General features: G+C 38.8%; 1 protein-coding gene across 2 annotated transcripts in view; it reads right to left on the bottom strand.

Annotated features, from left to right (window-relative positions):
- LOC139470371 (cordon-bleu protein-like 1) overlaps positions 1-23,335 on the bottom strand; it is a 109,934-nt gene extending 86,599 nt beyond the window's left edge. The window contains exon 1 of one of the 2 annotated variants that reach the window (XM_071252774.1): positions 23,323-23,335. The gene's annotated coding sequence lies outside the window, so the exon portion shown is untranslated. Of the gene's footprint in view, positions 1-15,797; positions 15,855-23,322 lie in introns of those variants that run through there. The other variant, XM_071252773.1, reaches the window with a different exon arrangement.
- Positions 23,336-23,630: the final 295 nt, after the last annotated feature.

Below are 23,630 nucleotides of genomic sequence, written 5' to 3'. Positions count from 1 at the left end.
ACAGGAGGGATTCTCGTGGCTCACAGAGAGCTCTGCTCAGCCACTGGGAGACTGTTGACATATTGTGGACAGCTTTTAATGAACATGGTGCTTTCCTAATGATCATCATTGCGGCAGGAGGCAGGGTCACTCAGTGTAGCTGATGCGTTTCTATAATCAACACTTACTTGTAAGAATCAATGAATAATGACCCTTCAAAGAAGGAACACTGGGAATAGAAGATACCTTTTTATAGTTATGTTTGGTTCATCCTTTGTAACAGTAAGCCTTTTCAGAGGGACATACAAGTTGTAGCAAATGTATGTAAAAAATTTTGTAATGAAAAAATAGTAGTATAATTATATATGACAGAAAGCAGAAAGAATTATCTGCCTACTATTATAATTTATCAGTCTATCCAATATATGTATATTACACATATCTTGATAATGTTTTAGGATCCTATAAAGTGCTACACTTGTATACCTCATGTACTTATGTTACAGATATATGTCTACTCAATTGAAATATAAACAAAAAAAGAAGAGTTGGGTAGCAATGCATGTTTTGCTCATGCTGTGCCACACATACACATACACCAGACACTTGGGTGAGTGAGGACCATTGTGTCATGCACCGTTGTAGCAGTCAGCCCCAGTGAGGCAGCCCAGGCATCCTTACTGCCTTGTGAAGCCACGAGGAGAGAACGAAACGGAATGGGAAAAGATCATAATCTGTACAGGACCATCAGTGTTCCAGCGAATACTTTGAGCCTATATAGATTTATTTCTTGTAGTATTGGACACTGTGGGCTGATATTCATGGATGTAAACAGTTCAATTTGTCAAATGAAATGATTAATCCATTGAAAAGTTTTTTTGAAGAGGTCTTAATCACTTTATTAAGAAAGCATGTCACATGGTTTCCTTAGAAGTCTATAAACAGCATTTAAAGTAAGTTCTGACAAAACAACTTCTATAGTTCGACACTAATTATCAGCTTTAACATATAAACATATCCACTTTGATATGAAAGCTGCAAGTCAATAGATCTTTATATTTTATCTTATTATGCCTCAAAGTGAGACTGACCAATCAGAGAGCAGAACTACTCACCCCACATGAGCCTGTATACATCAGTAAAAATCCAAGATGGATGTTACTGACCTAATTATTATTAGACCGTATACCCTCAGTAGCAGCCATTTTGGATTTTGCAACACCTGCTTCACATATTTCACATGAAAATTGGGGTACAGAAATTTGTTATTCGACACTGGTTTGTGTTTTAATATCATTAATTGTGATGCGCAAAGCCATCCTGTTTAAAGAAACCCCGTTCGCTACTTTATTAATAAAACGTATGGAGAAAAATGGATGATGTCACAAACAAGAATCATGACGCCAAGGACGTCACATATAGCAATAGAATAGATTGTTGAGCAGCCTGTTGTTGGGGGAAAAGCAGTCTGCTATCAAGTTACAGTTGTCCACAGATTTCTGTTAACATGCGGGCGTTTTCATGAAAATTCTATCCATTTTAGCTATAATACTTGTTTAAACATTCACATTTAGTGCATTACATATTCCATAGCTAACGTATATATGTTTACATTAATGCGTTGTATCGGAAACATATGCACTGGTCCTGTCATTTGTACTGGTTGTATGTTTTGACATGACATGTGCGATAAAGAAACCAAATAGTGTAAACATTTCGGCATAATAAATTTGTTATAATGGTGTCTTTAGTGGCCGTATAAGGTGTCATATTAGGTTAGCCGAAAAATATTGGGCTCGGCTCACAACAAATATTCTTCTGCTAACCTGATATGACACTGTATACGGCCACTAAAGACACCATAACTAATAATATTACAAGATGACCAAATTATAAAATTGATTTAATCACAATTATTTGTGAAATACTGAAAAACATCAACAAGCCTATATTCAGCATCTCCATCCATGACTCACCACAACGTGGTCAGCTGTACCACCCCTCCAGCAGTCACTTCACTCCCTATGCTGCAGGAATGTTAACGTATGTAGCAGTCAAATCAACTTGAATTTGTATTTATGTATGATCCAACATTTCAGCTGACATATGTAAACACAGTGAGGTAACAGAAGGCTGATTTCATGCGCCAGCAGGTCATCACAGACCACTGGTTAGGAGAAAATAACAACTGATGTACTATGTTCTAATCACATACACACTACAGACATGGCAGAGTAATAAGTGGCAAATTATAGTAGTAGCAGTAGTAGTAGTAGTAGTAGTGGTAGCAGCAGCAGTAGTAGATAAAACGCAGTCTCACTTTGAAAGTATGAGTAGGTATCAAACTGTGTAATGTGAGTTCTGTATGATGAGACAGATTTGTTTGTAAAACATTATTGTCACACGATCACACCTGAGCTGTTTGCACAATAAATGTAAACTTCCTAATGAAGTCCATCAAGTCAGATCCTTACATATGATGGCGCAAATAACCATGTGGGTGTAGCTGTACAAAGACAAAATAAAAATGACATTTCATATTATTTGTTTATCAATAATTATTCTGGATATATGTGCAGTGTAATTTCAGCTTGTTTATTGAAATCTAATGTATTGCAGGGTATCCCATGGCATGCAAACGTTGGGGTCAACACAGAAGTTGGCTTTTGATGGAAGAAATGATTATGAGTTTTAGTTTTCCCCTCACCCTTCTGTTTTTTAGCAACACTGGAATCTGTAAACTCATGGATAAAGTCCCCTTGGACTTCATTAAGCTGGGAATGCTGCGTAGAAGTTTCACACATAAGTATGAAGCATGATGGGAAAAAACAGATATATACTAATCATTTGTACCTGAGTCCTATGGCTATTTCAGATAAAGTATATTCAATAAAACCAAACCTCAGACTCTGAACAACGAATCATGTTGAGAGATGTATACAGAAGAAACTTTCAGAATGACTTCCTAAAAAGCAAACATTTTCCTGTTACAAACCCATCTATCATCTATTTTAAGTCAACAAGCATCCAAACACAATTCTTCGAAAGCATAGGTAAACTTAACATAGAAATTGTGGACTTAAAATAGTTCAAATATGTCTAGGCATAATTGAATCAGAACATTAAACACAGATAAAATAAATGTTATTTATGACAAAGAGCAAGTGTAAATAAGAATATTCAAAGTCACACGTTCAACAAATTTGGAAGTACTCTGCCCGGCACAGAACTGTCAAAATGGGAACTTACGAGTTGGGTTGGACTGTACGAAGTTTTCAAGCAGTGGGCTGGTAAAGACTATGACAAACATTGAGGCTGATAGGCAAACATACAGACAGGGAAGGCTACTCCTTCATGTACTCCTGTGTTACACATGGGGAGGTTAAACCTTTACCCTTCTGGGATACATTTTGTAGGTTTTAATTTAACAATTAGGTATGACATTTTGTCTAAAAGAGGGACAAACTTAAAATGCATGAATAGCCATTTGCAGTGAATTGTGTGCTTGTTTGTTGTTTAACGTCACACTCAGTAATGTTCCAGCTATATGACGGTGGTCTGTAAATAATTGAATTTGGACCAGACAATCCAGTGATTGATATCATGAGCATCGATCCATGCTATTGGGATATGATGACAGGCATCAACCAAGTCAGTGAACCTGACCATCTGACCCTGTTAGCCGCCTCGTACGACAAGCATGGTTGCTAAAAACCTAGTCTCTGCCTGGACCTTCATACGTCCCATTGGCAGTAAATAACCTGATACTGTCTTAAAATACAAAACAGTTGTTAATTATTTTAAGAAATAGCTTTCAGTGACTGTACATTGCTAGAATTACTTATCGGACTGTTGACTGGTCTTTGCTTGCACCTTGTCACATGCTGCTTGGCACACCAAGTATGTGCTTCACAGCTGTTTGGAATCAAACCTAGACGCTGTGTCTGACAAGTCAGTACAATTACCACTTGGCTTCCTCAACACCTTTCAGGGTTTGGAATTCACAGTGTTATACAAAACACACATTCAAATATTTAAAAACGTAAAAACAGAAATAAAACCAAAGACCGCAATGACTGGGTAAGGTTGTACACCTCTGTCAAGGGATTTATCTTCTGTACCACATGCAGGGAATCACTCTCAGGATTGTTGCATCGGAGTGTAGGACAGTAGTTTACATCTGAGGACAATAAGACTGCATCAAAGTTGATGCAAAAATATGTTCAGTGTTGACTCAAGGTTTCTAAACCTATGCAATAGAAATTAGTAAAAGCAGTCTGTACACCTACAACAAAACAGCAATAGAAATTATTAAAAGCAAATCTAAAGGTTTCTAAACCTATTCAATCAAAATTATTAAAAGCAATCTGTGCACCTTCAATGAAACAGCAATTGTTATTTTGTATGCCTGTGAACTGAACTGATGGCATGCTTTCATCCATAAAAAAGAAAGTTATTGTTGTGGACAAACCAAGAACCTTCTGGGATATATAAGTATGAAAGGTAGACTTTGCATATACAGATACCAATAAACCTCATCAACACAATTGACAAGGTTTCCTTCTATCTGAAGTATTCTTATTTTGTTTAATCAATTCTTTTCCCTTGTGAGGGTAAATTCCCCCATTCCTACAGTATCAACCCTGAACAGAACATAACACCTGCATTCTAAATCATGGGCACAAACAGGCATTACTCGTGTGCTTCATGCCTATTGTTAGAGCATATATTAAGTTTCTAAAACCAGTCCATCCACCATGCACATACTTTTGACTGTTCAAACATAACCTATTTCTTTACAAAAAGAACAAATATGACAAATAACTGGCAAGGGAGAGCATACTATAGAGGTGAAGCTTGAGGGTAGGTAAGTCTAGAGGCCTGCAGGAGTGGAGGATGGAGGAGCCAGGTTGTATGTATCCACCCACACAGAGTTAGGACACACCTTGGTTTTACACACCAAGTACCAACAGGAGTGAGTGAGTGGGTGAGTATGGTGCTGCTTCTTGCACTATTCCAGCAATATCATGGCAAGTGACACCAGAAAACAGCTTCACACATTGCACCCATGTGGGGAATCATACCCAGGTCTTCGGTGTGACAAGCGAACGCTTTAACCACTGGGCTACCCCACTGCCCCAGTACCCACAGGAAGAATTCAACCTATTAATTCACCAATTGCTCGGAGGGAGGGAAGTAATATTCTGCTTTCAGCAATGATACAGTGTGCCACCCAGGTTTGTGTGAGATGAACATCACATCAGCAGTATTACAGCCATATATTGTTAGGAGTTTTGTTTGTTTGTTGTTGAACACTGCATTTAGCAATATTCCAGCTATATGATGGCAATCTGAAAATAATTGAGTCATGACCAGACAATCAAGTGATTGACATCATGGGCATCAATCCACACATTTGGCATACGATTACATGCATCAACCAAGTCAGTGAGCCTGACCACTTGATCCCTTTAGTCGCCTCTTACGACAAGCATGGGTTGCTGAAGACTTATTCTACCCTGGACCTTCATGGGTCTATATTTATATGTGTTAGGATCACACCAAAATGTGCTTCCCATAGTATACAAGATCAAAACACAGCAACAAGATCTTCATAGCACAAAAAGATCTACATAGTACAACAAGATCTACTTAATTGTAATAAAGAAGTTGTTCATCCATTAAATTCTTATCCTTACTTAGTACTCCAACTTCTAAATGCCCATCAAAGAAGATCTGAATAGTACAAGATCTACATAGTACAACAAGATCTGAGTAGTACAAGATCTGAGTAGTACAAGATCTGTGTAGTACAAGATCTGTGTAGTACAAGATCTGAGTAGTACAAGATCTGAGTAGTACAAGATCTGAGTAGTACAAGATCTGTGTAGTACAAGATGTGTGTAGTACAAGTTCTGTGTAATACAAGATCTGTGTAGTACAAGATGTGTGTAGTACAAGATCTGAGTAGTACAAGATCTGTGTAGTACAAGATGTGTGTAGTACAAGATGTGTGTAGTACAAGATGTGTGTAGTACAAGTTCTGTGTAGTACAAGATGTGTGTAGTACAAGTTCTGTGTAATACAAGATCCGTGTAGTACAAGATGTGTGTAGTACAAGATCTGAGTAGTACAAGATCTGTGTAGTACAAGATGTGTGTAGTACAAGATGTGTGTAGTACAAGATCTGAGTAGTACAAGATGTGTGTAGTACAAGATGTGTGTAGTACAAGATGTGTGTAGTACAAGATCTGAGTAGTACAAGATCTGTGTAGTACAAGATGTGTGTAGTACAAGATGTGTGTAGTACAAGATCTGAGTAGTACAAGATCTGTGTAGTACAAGATGTGTGTAGTACAAGATGTGTGTAGTACAAGATCTGAGTAGTACAAGATCTGTGTAGTACAAGATCTGTGTAGTACAAGATCTGTGTAGTACAAGATCTTTGTAGTACAAGATCTGTGTAGTACAAGATGTGTGTAGTACAAGATCTGTGTATTACAAGTTCTGTGTATTACAAGATCTGAGTAGTACAAGATCTGAGTAGTACAAGATCTGAGTAGTACAAGATCTGTGTAGTACAAAATGTGTGTAGTACAAGATGTGTGTAGTACAAGATCTGTGTATTACAACATGTGTGTAGTACAAGATGTGTGTAGTACAAGATCTGTGTATTACAAGATCTGAGTATTACAAGATCTGTGTAGTACAAGATCTGTGTAGTACAAGATCTGTGTAGTACAATATGTGTGTAGTACAAGATGTGTGTAGTACAAGATCTGTGTATTACAAGATCTGAGTAGTACAAGATCTGTGTAGTACAAGATCTGTGTAGTACACGATGTGTGTAGTACAAGATGTGTGTAGTACAAGATGTGTGTAGTACAAGATCTGTGTAGTACAAGATGTGTGTAGTACAAGATGTGTGTAGTACAAGATCTGTGTAGTACAAGATGTGTGTAGTACAAGATGTGTGTAGTACAAGATGTGTGTAGTACAAGATCTGTGTAGTAAAAGATCTGAGTAGTACAAGATCTGTGTAGTACAAGATGTGTGTAGTACAAGATGTGTGTAGTACAAGATCTGTGTAGTACAAGATGTGTGTAGTACAAGATGTGTGTAGTACAAGATGTGTGTAGTACAAGATCTGTGTAGTACAAGATGTGTGTAGTACAAGATGTGTGTAGTACAAGATCTGTGTATTACAAGATCTGAGTGTTACAAGATCTGTGTAGTACAAGATCTGTGTAGTACAAGATGTGTGTAGTACAAGATGTGTGTAGTACAAGTTCTGTGTATTACAAGATCTGTGTAGTACAAGATCTGTGTAGTACAAGATCTGTGTAGTACACGATGTGTGTAGTACAAGATGTGTGTAGTACAAGATGTGTGTAGTACAAGATCTGTGTAGTACAAGATGTGTGTAGTACAAGATCTGTGTAGTACAAGTTCTGTGTATTACAAGATCTGTGTAGTACAAGATCTGTGTAGTACAAGATCTGTGTAGTACACGATGTGTGTAGTACAAGATGTGTGTAGTACAAGATGTGTGTAGTACAAGATCTGTGTAGTACAAGATCTGTGTAGTACAAGATCTGAGTAGTACAAGATCTGTGTAGTACAAGATGTGTGTAGTACAAGATGTGTGTAGTACAAGATGTGTGTAGTACAAGATCTGTGTAGTACACGATGTGTGTAGTACAAGATCTGTGTAGTACAAGATGTGTGTAGTACAAGATGTGTGTAGTACAAGATGTGTGTAGTACAAGATCTGTGTAGTACAAGATGTGTGTAGTACAAGATGTGTGTAGTACAAGATCTGTGTAGTACAAGATGTGTGTAGTACAAGATCTGTGTAATACAAGATCTGTGTATTACAAGATCTGAGTATTACAAGATCTGTGTAGTACAAGATCTGTGTAGTACAAGATCTTTGTAGTACAAGATGTGTGTAGTTCAAGATCTGTGTAGTACAAGATGTGTGTAGTACAAGATGTGTGTAGTACAAGATGTGTGTAGTACAAGATGTGTGTAGTACAAGATCTGTGTAGTACAAGATGTGTGTAGTACAAGATCTGTGTAGTACAAGATGTGTGTAGTACAAGATGTGTGTAGTACAAGATGTGTGTAGTACAAGTTCTGTGTAGTACAAGATCTGTGTAGTACAAGATGTGTGTAGTACAAGATGTGTGTAGTACAAGATGTGTGTAGTACAAGATCTGTGTAATACAAGATCTGTGTAGTACAAGATGTGTGTAGTACAAGATGTGTGTAGTACAAGATCTGTGTAGTACAAGATGTGTGTAGTACAAGATGTGTGTAGTACAAGATCTGTGTATTACAAGATCTGTGTAGTACAAGATGTGTGTAGTACAAGATCTGTGTAGTACAAGATGTGTGTAGTACAAGATGTGTGTAGTACAAGATCTGTGTAGTACAAGATGTGTGTAGTACAAGATGTGTGTAGTACAAGATCTGAGTATTACAAGATCTGTGTAGTACAAGATCTGTGTAGTACAAGATCTTTGTAGTACAAGATGTGTGTAGTACAAGATGTGTGTAGTACAAGATCTGTGTAGTACACGATGTGTGTAGTACAAGTTCTGTGTAGTACAAGATGTGTGTAGTACAAGATCTGTGTAGTACAAGATCTGAGTAGTACAAGATCTGTGTAGTACACGATGTGTGTAGTACAAGATGTGTGTAGTACAAGATCTGTGTAGTACAAGATCTGAGTAGTACAAGATGTGTGTAGTACAAGATCTGTGTAGTACAAGATGTGTGTAGTACAAGATCTGTGTAGTACAAGATGTGTGTAGTACAAGATGTGTGTAGTACAAGATGTGTGTAATACAAGATCTGTGTAGTACAAGATCTGTGTAGTACAAGATCTGAGTAGTACAAAATCTGTGTAGAACAAGATCTGTGTAGTACAAGATCTGTGTAGTACAAGATCTGAGTATTACAAGATCTGTGTAGTACAAGATCTGAATATTACAAGATCTGTGTAGTACAAGATCTGTGTAGTATGCCAGTTCACAGCACTTGCTCAAAATCCCAACTGTAGCTTCCTCCCAATCCAGCAAACACAGTCGAACACTAGTAATTCAGTTACCAACATTTTGTCAACCTGTCGCAAGCTTTAAAGGTTTGGGGTACAGCTACGCGACAGCTTCAAATGTAAACACAGTAAGCGTTTGTCATGTTGTCCTACCGGCGAAGCTATTGGTCAGCTTTGTCCAGTAGGGCCAGACTGCAGGTTTGTTGACACAGCACCAGGGGGTGGGTTTCACCAACATTGTCAACACGTTAAAGGTCCATGGAATGTTTGACTGAAGCCAGGTTTTGCTATAGTTCACCTGGTGTCAGGCTGAACCTTACCTAGGATACCCATGTCCAGTTACATCATGTGTAGGATATTGTAAACACCCAGTGATAATGAATCTACATAATGTCTTGAACCTCAGCTTCTTGCCAATTGAGCTTCCATGTACAGTAAATCAAACACATTTCACTCACTGTGTTACATTTCACATGAAAGTGAAATTTGTAGTATTTTACAAGTTAAGTATTGCAACCACATCATTGATACAGCAACAATCAGTTTATTCATATATAACTGTAAGGCCACAGGCCCATAGTACAGAATACATGACAATGTGGAAGCGGTTAGGAATGTTACAAGGATTCATTTCTTAATAACATGGCATGATATATAAAGAGAGAGAGATTTTGTATAGCCGTTTTGCTCACATGTGAAATTAAAGAGATAAACTTGTATTTATTTGGATGTACATAGTATTTCTGTTCAATATATTTTTTCCTTAAATTGTCATATTTACAACATACAAGTAGAAAATGAAATTCATCTTCGACAACATTTAAAGAACATTGTTTACATAATCTTAAACATTTGGGTATTTTGTAGTGCCTGCCAACTTCAACCATTAACCTGTGTGAGCTGCATCTAAATTGTGTTAATGATATTCTGCACTTTCTTATATTTACATCAGTTAAATATTTTTCTGCGCATATTTGCATTTTAAAATATCTATAATATTCACATTTGCTAGAAACATCTACAGTAGATCTCCATGTTTGAAAGTACATGTCAAAAAGCATCTGCCTTATTTTCGATATGAACATGGCATGATTCTCTAAGAAACATTGGTTTTCCCAGATGTAACCATACCCACATTTATACAGTAGACAGTTAACATTGTATGCCCAATTTTGATCTCCATTCTTTTCATACAATAGCATCATATTATAACATTTTTTTGGCAATCTACTTACTGGCATTTTTAGTAATTTTAACCAGTATCTTATGATTTTTAAGTAGTGATATATATACAAGGGCATGCGACCACATTCACCATAAACCATTACGTTAGACGTACTATGTTTAACACCAAGAAATCTTTTGCATGCGTATAAATGTACAGATTCAATTTCTTTAGCCTCTGCAAAACCCCATATTTCTGAACCATAGGAAAGAATAGGAGCTATTTTTGTGTCAAAGATTTTGAAAAAAGATTTATAAGCACACTCGCTAAAATGTTCAAACGTTTGTAAAATGCCCAATAGCATCTTTTTAGCTTGGATTGCTGCATTACATATATGTCGGTTCCATGATAATTTACTTGAAAATATTACACCAAGATATTTATATGAGGTTTCAGTTTGAAGTAATTGTCCCCGAAAGTACCACTTTTCGTTTTTTGACAGCGTATTTCCTTTGCTAAATACAACAATTTTTGTCTTATCTAGATTAGCATTAAGTTTCCACGTATCACAGTACAATTCTAGCTGATTTATCAAAGTTTGTAAACCTTTCACAGTACTCGAGAACATGATTATATCATCTGCAAATAGTAACATAAATATTTTTATAAGTTTAGGATGTAATTGTATACCATCATCATAATTTCTTTTGATTTGGGCTGCAAGCTCATTAATAAAAAAACAGAACAAAAAAGGGCTTAATACACATCCTTGGCGTACACCAGTATGACATATAAAAGAATCTGAATACATGCCGTTTTGTTTAACACATGATTTAACTTCCTTATAAATACCACATAACAATTTACCCATTTTATTACTGACACCATGTGAATTAAATAGATACCATAACTTATCTCTACAGACTGAATCGAATGCTTTCGAATAATCTACAAATATAGCATACAATTTTCCATGTTTACGTTGAATATACCTATCTATAAGAGCCTGGAGAATAAACATATTATCAGTGGTTGAGTAACCTTGTCGAAAACCTGCTTGCTCTTCCTCAATCTTATCAAGTGCTTCCGACCACAATACCAAGCGTTTATTAATAATGCTAAGAAATATCTTACTGAATATACTGGTAAGTGTAATCCCCCTATAGTTTTCAACATCAGTCACTGAGCCTTTTTTGTGAATTGGAACGATAGTTCCAAGTGTCCAACCTTTTGGAAAGTAAGAGGTATCCATTATTGTATTGAATAATATTTCCAAATACGACAGGGTATTATCAAGAGAGTATTTAAAGAATTCTGTTATAAGTTTATCAAATCCCGGGCTTTTCAAGTTTTTCAGATTTTGAATAACAGATTTAATTTCTTCTTTTGAGATTGGGTAATCTAAAATTTCCGTTGCAAAATTGGTTTCATCATTATCAAAAGAGTTCAACTGGAAGTTGTTTGTGGAATCATCACCGCTGAAAAGATTTTTGAAGTAATTAAACCACTCATGCATTTCGATGTTACTTTTAGTTTCCTTCTTTTTGCTGATGTTTTTCAAGGTCGTCCAAAACTGTTTTGATGAGCTGATACTTTCTTCTAGTTTTTCTCTGCTTCTATCCATGAAATTTTGTTTCTTTTTTCTGCAAGTAGCTTTATACTTATTTTTCGAATCAGTGTACTTAGCAAGTGAGTCTTTATCCTTTAATTTTCTGAAATGGTTTAAAAGTGTGCATCTTTCCTTTTTTAACAACTCACATTCCCAGTCAAACCACTGTTTACTTTCTCTGTTAGGGGTTACTTCCCTTTTCATTACATTCCCTGCATATGTAATAGCTTCTGTAAATAACGATACACTTTCATCAATGTTTGTAAAAACAGAATCAATAGCTTCTCTTAGGAGGCATGCAAAGGTGTCTGATAACAGTCGTTCTTGGAAAATATCTGCTTTGCTGTTATCCCACTTAAACATTGAATGACTATGGTAGGCGTTTTCAAATGATGTTTTTCCACCTGAATGAAGCGCTCGTAATGACATTGTGATAGGCAGGTGCTGTGATTCGTGGCGTGACTCAATATCAAAATTTTGGCACAAGTCAAATATATCTATGGTGCTTATAATGTAATCGATAACACTTGCTCCAGCATTGCCAACAAATGTAAAATCACCTTTCTCGGAATCACTTCCACAGTGGCCATTCATAATGTGTACATTTAAAACAGCACATAAATTGATAAAACATTTTCCAAAGTTATTAAGAATAGTATCGTTTGAATATCTACACAGATTAAACCTGTCTAAGAGGAAGTCCCAGTATGAAGTATCCTGGCCATGGAGATATTCAAGTATATCATCCTCTACATAATCTGGCTCTTTGCCAGTTCTTGCATTAAAGTCACCCCCTAAAATGCACGAAACGTCACCAACATCACCTTGGATGTCAAGCAGTTCATCCTGAAATAGCAATATACCGTTTTTAGATCCAACATTACTGTCGTACCATGTAGATCATTCTGGGTGAATATACACACAGCAGTATAACACGTGTTTTTCAAGTCCAAACAGTGACCTGTCTAGTAATAGATATACACCATTTGCTGTGATCCATGAGTTTTTAACATAAGCTAAAAGATGCTTTTTTACGAAGACACAAATTCCACCTGAAGGTCTTCCAAAATTTGCTATCTTGTCTGCTGTCTTAATAAAGTCGGTGTATTCGCAGAACGTATCATCAAAATTTAGTTTCTGGGTCCATGTCTCTGTCAAACCAATTATGTCAAATGTTTTTAAAAATGATAGACACTCACAGTCTGATAACTTTGAGAGCAACCCTGAGATATTCCAAAACACTAGTTTCACAGCATTAATGATACTACAAGTAGGTTCAGACGATGCCCCCTGTATATCCGGGCCCTGGCCACACCCCTATCTCTTCTCAGCAACAATGCAGGGACACCATAGCTTGAAGAATAGTGCAATGCTACTACAACTCACTTTTGCCATTAGCACTATAAACAACTTGTAGTTCAATGGGAATTTTTTAACTTTTTATTTGATATGTAACACTGTATTTCTGATGATTTGACTTCAGTCTATGATTCTTCGCTACGCCCCCTGACATCAGACAACACATTGACACAATACATGGCATGAAATGCCTCCCACACACATGCAGGGTTGTGCAAGGGACACATACTGTAGATCGGCCTAAGTTAAATCTGTGAGTACTGGAAATGTTGATTCCAATTCTAGTTGCCTATAAACAGAAGGTAAAGGACACAAGCTTATGGGAACTAGTCCTCACAGGTACTGGACACATTTATTACTGAAGACCATAGGTGTCCTCATTCCAACTATGGTAAATATCCCAACAGAAGTAAAAGCCATTAGACACACATCTCCGTATTCCCTTCACAATAAGCCTGGCATCAAATTGCACAAGCAAACATAAAACCCTCTCTGTCAATAAGCCCTTGATATTAGTTCAGTTTTCCATACAAATCTTCCGCAAATACATCTAAATATAGCTTGGTAAAATCTGTCTGCTAAAACCATATGCAAATATAGAAAGATGAAACGCAAAATAACAATCGGTATAAAAAACTATCTGTGAAATTCTTTGTTAACGTGGTATGTGACATTGCCTAAAATCCTGGAGTCAGAACATGGCATTGAGGTTTCACCTCTTGGAGCGGGGGCAAATATGTTGAATAATCCCCACCATCACATCGGCTCACACATCAAGATCAAGGTACTTTCTATGTTTCACTGGAAAAACATAATGAGAAGACATTTCCTATTTTATTGTATTTCTAGCATGCAGAATAACATGTAGACATGTTTTCCTAACTTTAAAAAGGAGGAATTTGTATGTCTGAGCTGCTTGTTCGAATACTTGACCACTAAAATAAAATCTCCTTTTATCAGCATGAAAAAGTATTGACTACATTTCTATAGTTTATGAAATGCTGACTCTATCCTGGTTCACCAATCTACTGATGGACTTGATCATGTTGGGGTGTCATGAATGGACTGTATAAAACAATGTAAAATGTGTCGCTCTTCAGATAAATAAACAAAAAATGTACATATGTGCACCTCTGTATGTTTGATGGTTTTCTTTCATGTATACGTAGTGTGGGCAGATGACATGCACACACATACACCCAGATATATATGTATAGCAATGCACACAAAGGTCACATCACATAAAAGTAACATGAAGGACTGATCCTGGCTCTATCCACATACATATGTCACTGTAACACATACTGGCCTCTGCATGCTGCCATACACATTACTTCATTTGCTCACGTTGTTGATATTCAATAATTCCTACATCAGATCCAGATTATATCAACATGGCTTGGACTGAAATGTTGAGTGAAACTGCTGCCAGTAAAAGAGGTGAGTGAGTGAGTGACATTTTGTCGTGGCGGAGATCAGTCGTGTTAGCATCCCTCCCTCCACCCCAGGCCAGTTGAATGAAACAAGAATGAAGTTCATAAACAACTAGGGATGTCACGATACAGGTGTCACACGATACATGTATATGTAGCAGGGCGTGGAGTCATCCCACAGATGACATCCTTACCTTGTCAGCTTGCTGACGGGGTTAACCTCTTTAGTCACGTGGACAAGGCGTCCGACCTCTGATCAGAAGGTCCGCGGATCGAATCCCATCCAGGGACTCGGAAATTTTATGGCCGCTACATTGGCGCCCAACGTGGGGCTGAGCACATTCATATCAAATTTGAGCAAAATAAGCCTCAGTACCCTACTATGCGGCCCGGGACGTGCCTTCTGTTGACAGGGGAGTATGTAGCAGGGCATGGAGTCATCCCACAGATGACATCCTTACCTTGTCAGCTTGCTGACGGGGTTAACCTCTTTGGTCACTTGGACAAGGCGTCCGAACTCTGATCAGAAGGTCCGCGGATCGAATCCCATCAAGGGACTCGGAAATTTTATGGCCGCTACACATACAATACACATCTCCATACAGAAGCCACGATACAATACGTATACATACTGTATTATGACAGGTAGCAAGGAAATGCTAGTCAGGCCAGTTTTAAAAAAAAGTTTGTACTTACTTAGTGATATCATTGCGAGATCAACATTGACAATCAACGAGGTGTGAAATGTGAATCAATGCCAAATTAAGTGTATGGAGTTTCGTATTGTGCAAAGTATGCCGACAATGCACCGATGTACAGGTGAAGCACGACGTACCTCACTACACCGGTGTACAGGTGAATCAAGGCATCACTACAAACAACCATAAAGATACATGTATATTGTAACTCCAATTCAGTACTTTGACACTAAGGGGCCCCTGGCCATACCCAAACATGGTTTTCCTTTGTGATTAATAATTTGAGTACTAGTCCTACCTAGCAGCCATTCCTGCCAGCCAATCCCCCATGATGGCCGGCCTTGTTACAGGTCAGGTGACGTCCTCATGAGATAGATAAGGTAACATAATACTCAAACAATGAAAGTTGTCCCTTGCTTCTGTGTCACTCCCAGTTAGGGAAAAGGCCAGACTACATCTACATAATGTCATTAAACAAGAATGGATAATGTACCTTATATGTTGTAACAAGGAAGTCCTGTGTTATCCATGTAAGCAGCTCTACAGGGAGCAGTAAGAGAGGAGTAAGAGAGCGGACTTTAGCCATCAGTTATCAGTCTGATCATGTCACCAAGATGAAGCAGCTTTATCTCACTTTCTCTGAGACAGCATGCCTGTACAGGACAGATCTTGACTGTTGTCCTCACAGGCTCACGACAATGCAACAGTCGGGACCTGCAGCAAAGTACGACTGGGACTGAATATTATCTCATATGTTTTTTCTATAACCTCCCAGATAGCAGAACCTCAGGTGCATCTGAACACGATGAATAAATGCCTATTTGTTTGTTTTCAGAAATCTCCTGAAAATATGTTCAAAGCAAATCTTTTCTTAACAAACAGATCAGCTTCACTGTTTTCAAACAATTTTGCCTCAGACCAAACTGATGGTATATTTTCTAGGTGTATACATCATGAATGACTGTTTGTATTATATGCATTTTCAGTATGTACGGACATAGAAGAATATATGTGTTAAAGTATTACGTAAAATATATTGGCACTTTACTGTCAATACTCAACAATCTAAAGGAGCTTGACTGATACTGCCAGTGAACCGGACCAACCACGGCACCTCTGAACTGACCTCACTGTGCTATATACATAAAAACAAACAAACTATCTGAAGCCTAAGAAAGCCTATACCAGGTATATTAAAAAGCTACAACATAATTGATGGAAAAAAAATCTTCCATTTCAGAGACAGGCAGACACTGTGAGCTGAATCAAATGAGCCAACAATTCCCCTTGGACTAGTTGTTTACGTAACATTGCAACCCCAGAGACAACTACTAGTCATTTCACTAATAAAATAGCAAACCTCCACAAAGTAGTTAGCTTGTCAATCTATTGTTTTGTAACAATAGGAATATGTCATGAAATATCATCAAATATCAGCTAGAATCTCATATTATTTATTTCCAATAAGCACCACCCAAATTACATCTGTATTTTATGGGGATGGTATACACACAAATATGATCTATTTCCTTACTTCCGACACAACCATCCACATGCATGATACTGCCCTGCAGGACAGAAGTTCATGTTGAAGAAAATACAGGCACTTGAGTAGCCCTGTTGTTGACATGCTTGAAACAGAATGAGTGGTCTTAAACAATATCACAGTTGGTCACAGCAGCCTGTGTCAAAGTCAAAGTCAAAGATATTTATTGCATGTAAGGCCTCCAGCCCATATACAAGAGAATTACATATAAGTAGTTTTACATATTTGGATATATACTCATATTTAACAATTTGTTTCTGAAGGAAATTGCATTTTTAACATATACTGAACCAAATTAAAAACTTCACAATCCTAAAGTTTTAACATTTTGACCAGTTATCATTGTGGGCCCTTATTGTGTATTTAAACAGTAATGGCCACGTAATGTCTTCAGATAACACCCGTTTTTGTGCAGGTGAATCGATCAAAATAATGTGCACAGCACTATAGTGGCAAAAGTGGTTTTTCACATGCAACTGGTCACATATAATGCCGCACGTGTTTTCAGCCATACTTCTTAGCAGTCATTAACAAAAAAAGAAAAACACAAGAAAACAAAAGTCTTTACTGCCATTTGTCATGCCAAGCCTTTCAAATGTGCAAAGTAAACGTGCCATCGGCATGTTGCAGACGGGAACGTCCGAAGCTGAAGTCACAAGGATGATGGGTTGTAGTCGACGGACTGTTTATGATTTAAAGACATGTCTACAGCAAACGGGTACCACCGCTGCTCGCCCTCGGCCTGGTCGACCACATGTGACGTCACATGCAGAGGATCGTCAGATTGTCTTACGTCACCTCCGTAACCGATTTTAGATGGCTACATCAACCAGAAATGAACTGTTTAGGGGTAGACTGAGTGCGCAAACAGTTCGAACACGTCTGAGAACTGCTCACCTTCAAGCATGACGGCCATACTGTGGGCAGATTCTGACTCAATTACACAGACGTCAACGTCAATTGTGGGCACAGCGACACTTACAATGGACTCAGAGGAATTGGAATCAAGTCGTCTTCAGAGATGAATCCCGATTTAATCTTCAATTTGCTGATGGTAGGGTGAGGGTGTGGAGGTGCCGTCATGAACGTTACGCCCAGTGTTGTGTACAGGCAGTTGACAGATTTCGAGGCGGAAGTGTCATGGTGTGGGGTGCTTTCTGTGGCAATGCACGTTTCATCCGCTTCAGGCTTCTTGTCATCCGTGGCAACCTCAACACTGCTGCTTACCGCGACCAGGTACTGGCACCAGAAAATCTGCCTTTTATGGCAGCACATGGACCCGGTTTGATCTTCTAACATGACAATGCCAGACCCCACACAGCGATTTTGACAAGGAATTTCCTTCAGAATGCGGGAGTCAACGTCATGGACTGGCCATAAAGGTCTCCCGACCTCAATCCCATCGAACATGTCTGGGATGCTCTTGGCAGAAGTCTGCGCACTCTCCAGAACCAACCACAGAATTTGCAAGATCACAACAATGGCGTCGTCTTCCCATTTCCCAATCATGTGTTCACAAGCATCACAAGGTCCATGCGGAGGCGTTGTGTGGCAGTTGTCAACTCACATGGAGGCAAAACACGCTACTGAACTTGTGTGCCATCAGATTCTCGTGCTTGGGATTTAAACTGTTGATGTTATTACCGAATACCGTGGGTGCTTGGAACAAATTATGGTTACCACTGTTAATTAAAATCCTTCTTTGGACATTAATGATTAAAAATTACCTTCTCTGATACATTTGTCCATTGTATATCATATATGGGATTACTTTTAAAAATATGAAGTTTTTAATTTGACTCAGTATATATTGCCAGTTTTAATATGACAGCATCATCTTTTGAAGAAAGAAGAGAAATAAAAGCAGGTACAGGATAATTTGACAGATGACATAATGGGCCTCTTCGACTTTTCAGTGGACATTTTTCTTCCTTCATTTATCATGAGATCTAACAATCCGAGCCTAAATTGAATAAATGGCCATGGAAGGGTTCTTGATATTAATGTAGATAAGTATTTGTCTGGTTGAATAAGATTCTTACAGCCAATGCTGTAGATGTCTTTCATGTGAGAGTTGAAAACATTCTGAGGAATGAACTGGGCATGACAAGGGATTCAGCATGCTGGGTTCCAAAACGTCTGACTCCTAACCAGAAAGGCTGAAGGCTTATCATCTGTCATGAGAATGTACTTCGTAGGAAGCAGATCCAGCTGACTTTGTCGTGTGATTTGTAACCATGCATGGGTCCGAGGTTCTTAATATCAGCCAGAGACTAAACAACAGTCAAAGCAGTGGAAACATCTAATGTCTCCTTCCACGAAGAAGGCAAAGTCTGTTCCATCAACTGGCATGGTCAGAGCTTAGGTCAGACTTATTTCCAATATTACAGTAATCTGATTAGGCAACTTGAGAATATCAATGAATTTATGTGTGTCATTCTACACTGGACAATGCACCTGTGTACAAGTCTCTTGTCACCATGGCTGCAATTCATGACTGGCAAGCACTATGCAAATTATGACATCATTTCTGCTGTGGAAGACCTTTTACATGACCAGGAGGAATCTTTCTACACCAGTGTGATCCAGGCACTCCAGCACCATGGCAGAGATGTGTGGACCTCGGAGGGAATTATCAGGAACAATAATGAGCAACCAACTTCATCAGTGCAGTCCACCATAGTCCACCATAATCACATGTACCAGCAGGAAAAGTCAGAATTATTCATGACACGGTCTCTACATGAATTGTACATCTGTTGTTTTGTCTAGTAGCTAACAAGGTCAAATGATTCTAACAACATTGACATACAGGTAAATCTGCTGGTGAATACCAGTGACATCACTCACCATACATATATCATACAGATTATCTCCTTTAGATGCAGCCTTCGTAGCAGGTACAAATATATCTGAGCACATGTCTGAAACAGCCATGATCTTTGTTTCTGCAGTATATTATAACCTGTACCTGAAACAAGACAAGAAGTAGTTGGGATTCAGTACTTCAATCAGGACCCGTGAGGATCCAGGTTCAGAGTAGGTCTTCAGCAGCCCATGCTTGCCGTAAGAGGTGACAAATGGATCGGGTGGTCAGACTTGCTGACTTGGTTGTAGCATGTCATCGTATCCCAATTGTGTACACTGATGCTTATGATGTCAATCACAGGATTGTCCGGTCCAGGCAGTCTGTAGTCAGGCCATGCAAATCAGTGGCTGATAGCATCAGCAAATGTCCATGCTGTCAGGGTATGCTGACACTCAATCAAACATGTCAGCTATTGTATCCACCTGATTCTCATTTAGGGGTACAGGTACTACCTAGTATTTGCTGGAACACATTGGTCACCAATGATGCTATGTATGTATGCTTCCCAGCCATCACACATGGACAATCCTTACTTGTACCCTTTCTCTTCCTTCTGTAACTAGGCACATGGCTGGGCAATAAATAGCTGTCAAAGTTAAGATATTCAATTCTAAAAATCTATAAACTTCTTTTTTATTGACAAAACGACATATTCAAACTGTAATAGGCGCCCTCTAAAGCCTGTAGAAAGGCGCCCAGTGACAGTAGAATTATAGATATATTTGACAAAAGGTCAGATGTTATACTACGGTATTTTGCGTTGTGTTCTCTTCTCCCTGAGCAGTATTCTTATGTCTCTACATTCTAGGAGGCTCCTGACTGGGTTATCAATTCTAGTTAGAAAGAAAACACAAAGAACAGAGTTAGTTAATTTTCCCCCTTCCCTACCTACTTAAACCTATTCAACTGTATAACTTCAAACTTGTACTATTAACCACCCATCTAACTTAACTCCCAAAAGTAAAACGTCTATAAACAAACCTATTCAATCACTACTCTACTTTTCCCCCACCCATACATCTTAATCTATCACCTCAATGAAAGCCCTAAAATAATAATGAGTGATCCTGATTCAGAACGCGGGAGTCGACCGTGCTTACCAGGTACTGGTGAGTGACGACTGACGATTCCCTACCCAGGGGAGGCTTATAAAGCCAACATGCGGACCATGTGACCAGGAAAACGGACACAACCAATGAACAGGCTCCTTACATCTCGGCTCTCCCAATCATGGCTTCTGCCTAAACGAGCATGCAAGAAGCATGGCATCGTCACGTCTTCCCAGCCACTATGCCCACGTGGGCATAAGCATCTACACGAGGACTACAAAGATAGGTACTACGTCAGCTCCCCCTTAAACTAACCCACTCACTACGTTCTTAAATATATATATTTACCCACAATAACCCCCGGTCGACTACAAAACTATGAATGAGTGATATGAACATGAGTGAGCTGAACCTATCTGGTGCATGTGAGGCCACATTGTCTGTGCTGTTTCTGAGTGACACATGTCATAAGACTGGACGATGACATGCACTGAGAAGCTGGATTGCATCAAGGTTGTGGAACATACTCTTCCTTCTACTAACTGGAAAACATGATGAGTAATTGTCTTTACAGAAGAAATCACTAAAGTAATGCAATGTTTCACTGACATTATGTTATTATGCCATACTTTACATCAACAATGCTTAGTGTCAGAATATCAATTCACACTGAACATTCATTCCCTTTTGAAAATGCTACTACTTATATCTTAGCCAGAAGAGAACACCTCATAAGTATTGTCAACATTCAAACCAGGAACAATCACATGCTACTATGTCCTACATGCATCTTGTGACCCAAGTAGGGCTACTATGTCCCACATACATCTTGTGACCCCAGTAGGGCTACTATGTCCTACATACATCTTGTGTCCCCAGTAGGGCTACTATGTCCTACATGCATCTTGTGACCCAAGTAGGGCTACTATGTCCCACATACATCTTGTGACCCCAGTAGGGCTACTATGTCCTACATGCATCTTGTGACCCAAGTAGGGCTACTATGTCCTACATGCATCTTGTGACCCAAGTAGGGCTACTATGTCCTACATACATCTTGTGACCTAAGTAGGGCTACTATGTCCTAAATGCATCTTGTGACCCAAGTAGGGCTACTATGTCCTTCATACATCTTGTGACCCAAGTAGGGCTACTATGTCCTACATACATCTTGTGACCCAAGTAGGGCTACTATGTCCTACATACATCTTGTGACCCAAGTAGGGCTACTATGTCCTACATACATCTTGTGACCCCAGTAGGGCTACTATGTCCTTCATACATCTTGTGACCCTAGTTGGGCTACCCTGTGACCCTACCAGGGCTTAAACAAATAACTCATGTACTTGGGTGGATCCTGAGTAGGACACAGGTACCAACAGCACTAACTGGACCTGTGGTTAGTCACATGATATATTGTTTAATGACAATAACAAAGAAACTCCATAGTTACACTTCAAGTTGCTAATGTTCATATTTCTTTCTTTTTATATGTTTTAGTAAAGATAAAGTTTAAATCAACATCATGATCAGATTGGTTTATAAGTGTATCACAATAGTTTTGCCAGAACTCTGATAAAACAATTCTGAATCAGACACTATGTTCCCATCTCTAGAGATCAACAGCTGGGGCTTGGCTAAGGTTGGGTAATAGAGAGTCAGGTCACTGGGTTGGGTAATAGAGAGTCCGGTCACTGGGTTGGGTAATAGAGAGTCCGGTCACTGGGTTGGGTAATAGAGAGTCAGGTACCTGGGTTGGGTAATAGAGAGTCAGGTACCTGGGTTGGGTAATAGAGAGTCAGGTACCTGGGTTGGGTAATAGAGAGTCAGGTACCTGGGTTGGGTAATAGAGAGTCAGGTACCTGGGTTGGGTAATAGAGAGTCAGGTACCTGGGTTGGGTAATAGAGAGTCAGGTACCTGGGTTGGGTAATAGAGAGTCCGGTCAATGGGTTGGGTAATGAGAGTCAGGTATCTGGGCAGGGTGAGGTTATAGAGAGTCAGGTACCTGGGTTGGGTAATGAGAGTCAGGTACCAGGGCAGGGTGAGGTTATAGAGAGTCAGGTATCTGGGCAGGTTGAGGTAATAGAGAGTCAGGTAACTGGGTTGGGTAATAGAGAGTCAGGTATCAGGGCAATTCAAGGTAGTAGAGAGTCAGGTACCCGGGCAAGGTTCGGTAATAGAGAGTCAGGTACCTTGGGGCACACATCCCAGCCCTAGGTCGTTCCATGGCGGTCCAGTGTCAAGTAGTCACTGAATTTTGACATTTTCTATAATCTAAATTATAATGCAGTCTTACCTGTGCCTACCCCTGTATCTGTACAAAACTGTGATGGAATGACACACACAAAGAGAATGTAGCTATATTGGTTCTGACAGTATAAACAAAGATTGTCTGTTGAAGTAATGTCATTAGTCTATATCATTTCCCGACTAGAAGAGATAGACACGTTGTGTGCATGCTGCTCTCATATTTGTCTGATAAAAGAAATATTGGTTTAAAACAACTAAAGGAGAACTGTGGAACTGAAGACAAGTTTACAAATGTATACTTACCATGTATGCACCATATTGGAATATCCTGTGAGATAGTCATCAATCAAGGTATCTCTCCTGCTTGGTAATGAATCCATATTGGCTTTTTGTCATTTAAACTCAGAACCATGAAATAGACTGAGTGATATCCCCTGAATACCAGTTACCTTACTCAACCCTTTATAAGCTCTGTTGTCGTGGATCCCATTGCTAGATACACAAGGTAGCACATACACAAACCTCACTATGTATTTAAACTTAAATCCTAAAAAATAAGCAGTTGTGAAGGAGACGCCATCCATGGGAGTTCCGCTATTTTACAGGATTTG

This window comes from Haliotis cracherodii, unplaced genomic scaffold (genome assembly GCF_022045235.1).
Source record: "Haliotis cracherodii isolate W230 unplaced genomic scaffold, xgHalCrac1.p SCAF_20, whole genome shotgun sequence".
Lineage (NCBI taxonomy): Eukaryota > Metazoa > Mollusca > Gastropoda > Lepetellida > Haliotidae > Haliotis > Haliotis cracherodii.
This window is presented reverse-complemented; position numbering and strand designations above follow the sequence as displayed.